The sequence below is a fragment of the Pleurodeles waltl genome, chromosome 8 (genome assembly GCF_031143425.1).
Source record: "Pleurodeles waltl isolate 20211129_DDA chromosome 8, aPleWal1.hap1.20221129, whole genome shotgun sequence".
In the NCBI taxonomy this organism is placed as follows: Eukaryota; Metazoa; Chordata; class Amphibia; order Caudata; family Salamandridae; genus Pleurodeles; species Pleurodeles waltl.
In genome coordinates, this window is record NC_090447.1 from 44,781,250 (window position 1) to 44,790,275 (window position 9,026).

Consider the following 9,026-nt stretch of genomic DNA (forward strand, 5'->3'; position numbering starts at 1 on the left):
GAGGAATATGATGCCTGGCTCTGTGCCATGTAAGTAAGGCACCATGGTTAACAACCTGATAACTCATGTTATCAGCTATTACAGCTCATCATCAACATATCTCCATCTCATTGCAGGGGAGATGCCCTACCGCATGGCCAGCTGCCTGTCCTGGGCTTCACCGATAATGGCAATGACCAGTTGCAAAACATCAATACCGTCATTATCCAGCAGATTGTGGGTGCCATCCAGACACCATCCTTGGTTGCAGAGAGGACATACTGTGGGGTCTTCACATGAACCACCCAACAGACAGCACACACCACCTTCCAGCTCATCCAGCGCCCTGGACTTCCAGGACCCAGACATCATCTTCCAAATTGCAGCAGTAAGAGTCCAGTAGAAGATGGCACAGCATGTGCAGATGGGGATGGAGATCACACCAGGCAGCCTAGCAGGAGTCCACAGATGCCTCAGTCCGAATAAGGACAACTCCGCTGCCATCAGAGGCACTTACTCTCCACTTTATGCACTCCAGCAGTCCCTGGCCGACATTGCTGGGATCCTGAGGCAGAGGATCAATCAAATGCCTTTCCAAAGTGACACCAGCGTGATTGACAACATGTTGGAGGACATCCAGATTGTCTATGCAGTGGATGTTGGGCTCCCTCCGTGACAGCCTGGCTGACTACCACTGTGATGTTGCTGCTGTATTGAGAAACCACTAGTACCTCCTTGCTGCAGTGACGCTTTTCATCTTTCCACTGATGACAGCTGCCGGGACCTTTGAATACACATCTCCAGCCTTTTATGTGTGTGTGCCTCCCTCCTCTTCAACACCAGCACCACCCCTGGCACGGGAGGCACTGCACACATTAGAGGAAAGATGTGGAAGGAACATCATTCACCTGCAAAACCACCCGGTAGCTACAGTCTGTGGCACATGGACAGTTTCTCTTTTGCTCTGTGCTTAATATCATGCCAGTGATGCAACATCTATCAATGTCCCCTCTTCACTCTCCCACTGTTGACCATTCAGATATGTGGACTATCATTGTGGCAAATCCTACCTAATGGGAATGTGATCACCTACTCACTGATGCACTCCTCTCCTACACATCTCATAACATGCCCTTCCCTCCAGACTCTGTCTGGATATCCAGTGGCTTGGGATCTCTCATGAGGTCAGTGTCCTGTGTACTGTACAGTGCAACAAATAATTTCACCTGCAAATAAATCAACTCTAGCCATCAATTGTGTTGAATGTGTGTCTGACGCAGTTTCGGTGTGAGCGTCATGCATTGTTTGAAGCTCATACACTGGGGAGCCTACTTACAACACAATATCACAATGCAGTGCTGCAAGGAATGTAGCTGACCTGTGTAATTTTCAAAATGCAGGTTAGTGCCGTATGCAATAGGACACTGCACTCATGTGTTTTTATTAGTGCTGGGGCTGTTTGACCTGCCTAGTGCCAATGCAGGCACACATGCACCACATTGCAAAGGTGCCTGCATTGCAGGGAATGGTTGTGTATGTTCAGGAAGTTTTCCCTTTCTGCACATAAACAATCAGTAATGGCTCCTTGCTCCTACTATGTGTGCTGTATAATGCAGTACACAAACAGTAAGCAAAAATGAGGAGAAAGAACACTCAGTTACCCTATTGTGCCATGCCAACCCCATGCCTGGAGTGAAGTCATTGTTTTGGCACTGCCTCTGGTCTACATTCCATCGTAAATCAGAGGCAGTACCAAAAGCAATAGGTGTTGCATGGGTAAACCCACAACAGCACTCTTTACATGCCACTGAAATCTGTGTTGGGGGACCCATTTGTATCAAGCAGTGTCAAGCCACCCTAAGTGGCTTTATTCCACCTTCTAAATCAATGAAAGGGCACGTTGCTACTGGAGCATCACAAAAAGAGAAGCTCTGGTGGCACTAGGGGCTGGTAAATATGCTCTTGTGTACTTGCCTAAGGGATATGTGTGGATTCAGGACATACACAAAGCCACACACACTGACTGAAGTCACATTACTTCACAATACAAACAAATGCTGTATGAATACCTGTTTTAGGATGTGTATCCATGCACATTAGAGAGTCATGTACATAGCTGAAAGATGTCTGAAGTTAATGATGTGACACCATTGCCAACCTGACAGGAACTTGACCATAGGGGATACACACAGCCACACATGTAACTAACTACTGCTTGCAAAGGCATGTGCCTAACATGACCTGTGCAGACATGCTACCACCTACACAGTAAGTCATGATGGAGACCATACATTAGGAAAAAACCAAGATTTAATTAACCTACTAATCTAAAAAACAAGATTTATTTAACCTACTAATCTTAGCCTAAAAACCCTATTCTGACTAAACAAACTATACTAACATAAACTACATTCTCCTAGCCTAACTAATTCCTAAAATTAACTAATCTTAACTCTACTTATAATATAGGTCTAACGCCACATGATTACCATCAACCCCGCCACCCCCCTTAATATAAATCTATTGACAAGGACAACAGTAACCTCAGCTAAACATTGACTATCTAAATATATGGTGTGAACAAGCATTTTTATTTTTTTCATTTGTGTTTATTTTTTTGGTATTATTATATTTTTTATAAACACATACCCTAAACATCACCCCACAACATAAACAAAGAAGAGTGACCATAAAACTCACCTCTATGAAAAACTACTACTAAGTCCTACAACTACGTTATCTTAACAAACCCTAACTATCTAAATATACACCAACTTATACAAAAAATATATACAATGAGAAGGGATGTGCACTGTTACAGGAACAATGTCCACCTCAGAGCCTCATCACGCGAGCCCTCATCTCACAGAGTATTTTCAGTATCTGTTCATTCTGGTGTTCCAGCCTGGCTATGCAGTATTTTTGGTTGGCCAGTAGTGTGCGGAATTCCTGCCCATATGGTGGTTCCTCTATTGTTGGTGAAGCCATTGAACCTGATGGGCACTTGTTGCAGATGTAGAAGGTCCTGCCCCTGCAGAAGTAGCCTTAGCTTTCACCATAGACATGCCTGCTGTGTGGGTCCTCGAGGTGGAGGGATCCTTGGGTGGACCCCATTGAGGGAATGCTCTCCATGACCCCATTGCACGCTTCCTTTCATGTATGTGCCACATCTTCCAGTAGCCCTTTGAGACCTGGCGTATGTGGTGGTAACATTCCACACACTTTCGAATTGGGTCCTTTAGGATGTGGACATGTTAGCAGCTGAAACATGAATGGTACATGTCAGTCAATTGTATATTAGGCAAATTAAAAACAAGCATGCAATGAATACACCATCTGCAGTTGTTACACGTTGGCCAGCACAAATCACAATGTCATCCCGAAGGGCAGGGGGAACACACATCTGCACACCAACCATCATCTCCACATTGCTCATGCCCAAGGTATCAAGGCTAGCTATTGTTGCACATAAACACTGAACCATCTTCAAAAATATTCGAAGAACATGTCACCATTGACTAAGATTGTCATACACATCAGCCATGTGAACATGGTAGGTCATTCTCATAATGCTGGATCGCTCATCAATGACCCTCATGCTTGCGCAAGTGGTCACAGATCCATTGGCATCTAAGTAATTCTAGTGAGCTGTGCCATGATTTGATGCATAGTCTCAGAGTAACTTTATTCCTCCCACTATGCTGCCCATTGGCTGTATATGTGTCCAAATAAATGGTCAGCATGTTGCACAACAGCCCTCAGCACCACCAGCTCATATGTGGATGCATGTATGCCCTACACCTCATCTGCACAGGGATCTTGGAACAGCACTGGCTAATGCTTTACATTGTGTGATGATTTTTCCATCACATCATGGACACTATCTGGACCACCATGAGCAGATGATGTTGTGGGTGATGGCATGTCGCATATCAATGTAGCAAGGACATCCCGCTGGCCAAACACACATGAACAGATCTGTGAGGATGACAATGTTGCAACCTACGACACAGATAACAGGGCATCACACCACAATGGTGGTTAAAACTTTAGCATTTTCAAGTATAGTATGTTGACCACTGCCCTGTTAATCTTAGGGAACTATTCACAATTGTCATGAATCACACCATGACCTGAGTTACTTTGTGATACACGTGGCACACATATCAGTGACATGTTTAGTGAACATCTTGCCACCCTGCATACATGTGTAGGACCCTTTACTTCGGCCACATGTCCATATTGTCATCACTGTTCTTGGACTCATGTACCATGGCCAACAACTCTGTTGTCCTTGCTACACCTTTGGCCATAAATTATGTTATTTTCTTGGGATGTACATTCTACACACAACTGCTACCATACAGTACATATCCACTTTAACCTACAATGTTTGTAGTAGCATACAATGACTTGGTTCATGGTATTGCATACAACATACAACCAAACAAACAACACCTGCACTACACTTTACACATACACATTGTGACTCACTAGTTGCATCTGGGTCTGCAAAGCGTGCCACCTCTCCAAATGTATACAGCTGGGGTCCACCTGCAAGAAGGAACATAAGACGTAGCACTCTGAATGTTGCACAAATTACATTATGGACAACTACTGCACATCAGACATTATTTGCTAATGGACATAGTATACCTATGTTGGTGAATACTCAACTAGGTCATTATACATGTCTCAGTGTCATACATTAGTAGGCCAGGCTGACATGTACACAAATGTGCTGGGACCTGACATACATGTCTCTGCTATATTGTTACATTTTTCTAGATAACTTCCTACGGCAACATTTTTCAAGCATAGCTAACTGACACTCTGCACATACATGACTCCCATGACACACTCAACCATGACTCCCTTTACTCCTGCGTGATTTTGAAAATCAAATGTACATGACTATACAACATACAACAGTAGTCAGGCACTTAGTGGACATGGACATGTTTTCCTGATAACCATTTACCCTTCCACCATGACACAGTTGTGTTGGCATTGGTGAACAGTGGATTTTGATGCCAAAACCCAGGGGACAAGGACAAGAATATGCATTTTGTCTCCTTAACGGTGCAGTGCTGCCGTTGTCATGGTTGCTGCTTTACACAAACACACTACTTGACTTTTGTCTTAATAGAGGCCCTATATCCAACAGACTTGGACTTGCAATTGTAAAACAGTGGTCCAGGGCAGATGTTCCCTGCTGACAATATCTGCCCAGCAATGCTTCAGTTGCCGGGCAGTGCACTTGATCTTTAAGATGCAGTTCATTTGCAAGAGGACCTTCCCCCACCACATCTTCTGTTTCTCCGTCTGGTAGCTCTGTATGACTCTGCCCCCTATGGCTTCCATACTGGGGAGGTAATGTGCCACCAGCTATAGGAAGCCACTCATTTTCTCTGCACTGAGGTGATGTGCCCTTCCCTTCCCTGACATTACCTTAAAGTAACTGACGGTACCCTTAACCCAACACAAATGTACCCAAACTACCCTAACAAACCCAACTTATAGAACTACCCCAGAGACACCTGACAATACAATCACAACACAATACAAATAACAAATATACAGGACAAAAGAGATGTCAGGGACACTATTGGGAAAAAAGGCAGCATAAAAGACACCTCTAACACCACTCTCTAGCACAGCTCTCAAAAGCACCTTCTCTCACCAACACAGACAAAAAGACTGTGGCGGTCATTCTGACCGCGGCGGGCGGCGGTAGCCGCCCGCCATGCGGTCACTGCCATTTGGCCGTTCCACGGTCAAAAGACCGCGGAGGCCATTCAGACTTTCCCGCTGGGCCGGCGGAAGCCCGCCAAGGGAGCGCCCGCCGGCCCAGCGGGAAAGGCCCTGCAACACAGAAGCCGGCTCTGAATGGAGCCGGCGGTGTTGCAAGGGTGCGACGGGTGCAGTTGCACCCGTCGCGATTTTCACTGTCTGCTAAGCAGACAGTGAAAATCATGCTGGGGCCCTGTGAGGGAGCCCCTGCACTGCACTGCCAGTGGCATGAGCAGTGCAGGGGCCCCCAGGGGCCCCACGACACCCGTTCCCCGCCATCCTGTTCCTGGCGGTAAAAACCGGATGGCGGGAAGGGGGTCAGATTCAGCCCAGCAAGGGGTTCCCGCCGGATCCCCTTTTCTGAAGGCGGCTTTACCGCCGCGGTCAGAATGGGCTGGGAAGCACCGCCAGCCTGTTGGCGGTGCTTCCGTCATTTTAGCCAGGGTTAGAATGACCCCCTGTGTCTGTAAAAGAAAAGGAAAGTAATATTGCAATTCCTGGTGTGCAGCATGGCAGGTCCATTACATCACTTCCTGTGAAGATGTGTCACGTTTTGACAATGCGTCATTCTTTTTAAGCTATCCACCAGCGTGTGACTTTTTCTGTCTCAACATTAGCCAGTTCCAATGCGTTTCATGGGATGCACAATATGTGGCAGATACAATGCCTTCAGAAAACACGCATTGTGGCAATGCTGCAATTTTTTTGATGCAAGGACTGCAATATGTGCAAAGATGTCTGGTGTCGTATGGAGATTCTTTTTAAATGTATTCGGTCAGGTGTAGTGATGGGTTTCCCTTGAATATTTGAGTTCAACATACTATTCTTTTTCAATGTGTCCAAGGTATGTCTTGAAAGTCTACATGGGTGTCGGTACAGGCCTTACTAGGACCAGACAATGCAGAGGCCACATTTCCTATGAGTCATGGTAATGACAACTTCATTGTGCCAACAATGGGTCACAGTTACAAGCCCCGTGCACCCCTTAGCACATCCGTAACAGCATTCATTTTTACGGTACAGTGGCACTAAACAGGCCCTAAACAGGCCCTCTCCTGCGCCATATTTTCAAAGTGGCATTGTGTCACTTTGTAAACCCATTGCGCCACATCATATCTGTGCCAAGCATGATGTATGCAAGATGGGCGTTCCCCACAGGGAGGGACCAAAAACAATTGCACAGGGAAAGGTACAAGATTTTTTTGCACCATTCTAGCATCATTTTTCAGTGGCTGCCCACGGTAGGTGGAATGTGGCCATACACCCACATATGAGACTGCGCACATGTCAAACAATATGTGCTGTGTCCCAAAGTACATCCAAAAATGTACATGTGGTAAACTAGTAGGAAAAGATAACAAATTAATTCATCCTAAACGGGGTTCCAAATCCACCCATTAGTAATGAAACTTAATTTCTGAAATTATTCATAATATTCATAAGAAATAGACAAGAAAACATAGAAAACAAACCATCTCATTCACAAACCAGCTAACATTTACATGCATTTGTACACAAAATCCAAAATAACAATCTTATTGCTTTCCATAAATAACAATATCATTGCTCTCCAAAAGGTTGGTTCACAATTCCATTAAACACAATTCCACAATTCAGTGATGGTTGTACATATAAAGGCACATATCTTACTCTATAGACGTTTTCCTTCTCTTATTTTGAGATAATGTGTAATATAGTCCTTGGTTACTTAATATTTCTTACAACCTCACAATAAACACATTGTTGACGCGTTTCGGCCCCATCTCTTCTGGGCCTCATCAGAACCAATGGAGACAACAATACCTATTAAACCTAAATACAAACAAACAATAATCATGAATCCCCAGAGAAATAATAATTGTTAAAAATGTCTATCATTGACCTTTTATAATTTCTACCGCCGAAAAAATGCTAAAAATCAAAAAAATGAAAAAAGTACTGTTAAAAAGTAAGGCTAAATAAGGATCACTGCTGTGCACCCCATTGTGAGTAATTTACTATAGAGGCACCCACCTAATGAAGCTCATGTTTTGAAAAATCAATAGTGAAATATGTGTGCTCCTGTACCCTTGTGCTTAAGTTGCTTGCAAATTCACTTATCCCAACCATTACCTGGAACGGGTTAACCAGATGTCTCTTATGCTCTCCCGGTTACAAGGTGCGTTATTCGTTAACACACACCCGAGAATGTAATTGATATAATATCTATTCAATAACTGCAATAACAGCTGCAATAGAATAATGTTTGCTAAGAAGCAACAAAAAATTACTTACGGGTCTACGACGCCGTGTAAAGTAAGCAAGTCTGTGTGTACATTCCGTTCTCACGCTGGAACGTGAGCGAACCCCCTTCTATGAGCCTGAAATCTTGAAAAAACTCTGCGTCGCAGGCGAGATACTTTTTAACTCGGACACGCTACGTCATAGAAGCTCATCCACGTGCACCTTGGTTTTCCATGGGCGCCATCTTAGAACAGAATCTAAGGATATTGCGACCCCTATCATCCTTTGAAAGGACGATTTTATGTTCTTACAATATATTCGTTAAAAAACCTAGTATCAAAAACAAACATTGTTCAAACCCAAAGGTTCAGTGGCTTACTCTCCATTCCAATAAAACGCTGAAAATAACCATTCGATCACATCTGACCGGAATCAATGATCTCTTTGAAAGATTGGAGGAACTAACCTGCCACTCATAGATGGACACCTTTTACTTAGGGCATATGCATTAAGCAATGTTAACATAGGCATTTTATCCAGGAAATCCAAAATATGTACAAAAACTAGAAAAGAGGTAGTTGATCTATATATCTGCTGCCCTATCCATATGGCAGCCTTCATTTTAGCATATTATACATACCAACAGTCATTGTGCCACTTTGTAAACCCATTGAGCCACATCATATCTGTGCCAAGCATGATGTATGCTAGGTGGGAGTTCCCCACAAGGAGGGCCCAAAAACAATTGCACAGGGAAAGTTACAAGATTTAATTGCACCATTCTAGCATCATCTTTCAGTGGCTGCCCACGGTAGCCGTTAGACTGACGCTAATGCTATGTCCTATGGCCCTTCTTGAGCTTTACTAGCCTAGCGTAACTGTTTTTGGCACTAATCCAGCAAAGGGCCACAACTGCACCCACATTTTTAGAACAGTTGCGCTAACAAGCGCCATGGTGCACTGTATTTGTAAATACAGCACTACCACAGTGTCATTAGGGGGGGCACAAGGCAGTTCAAGGAAACCAGCAC

At 44.2% G+C, this 9,026-nt stretch overlaps 1 long non-coding RNA gene across 1 annotated transcript; it reads right to left on the minus strand.

Annotated features, from left to right (window-relative positions):
* Positions 1 to 2,302: 2,302 nt before the first annotated feature.
* Positions 2,303 to 8,144, minus strand: LOC138249033 (uncharacterized). The gene is made up of 3 exons (XR_011194685.1): positions 8,047 to 8,144; positions 4,474 to 4,533; positions 2,303 to 3,240 (listed from the first exon to the last, which is right to left on the minus strand). It is a non-coding gene; the product is annotated as an uncharacterized lncRNA (long non-coding RNA).
* Between the last annotated feature and the right edge of the window lie 882 nt (positions 8,145 to 9,026).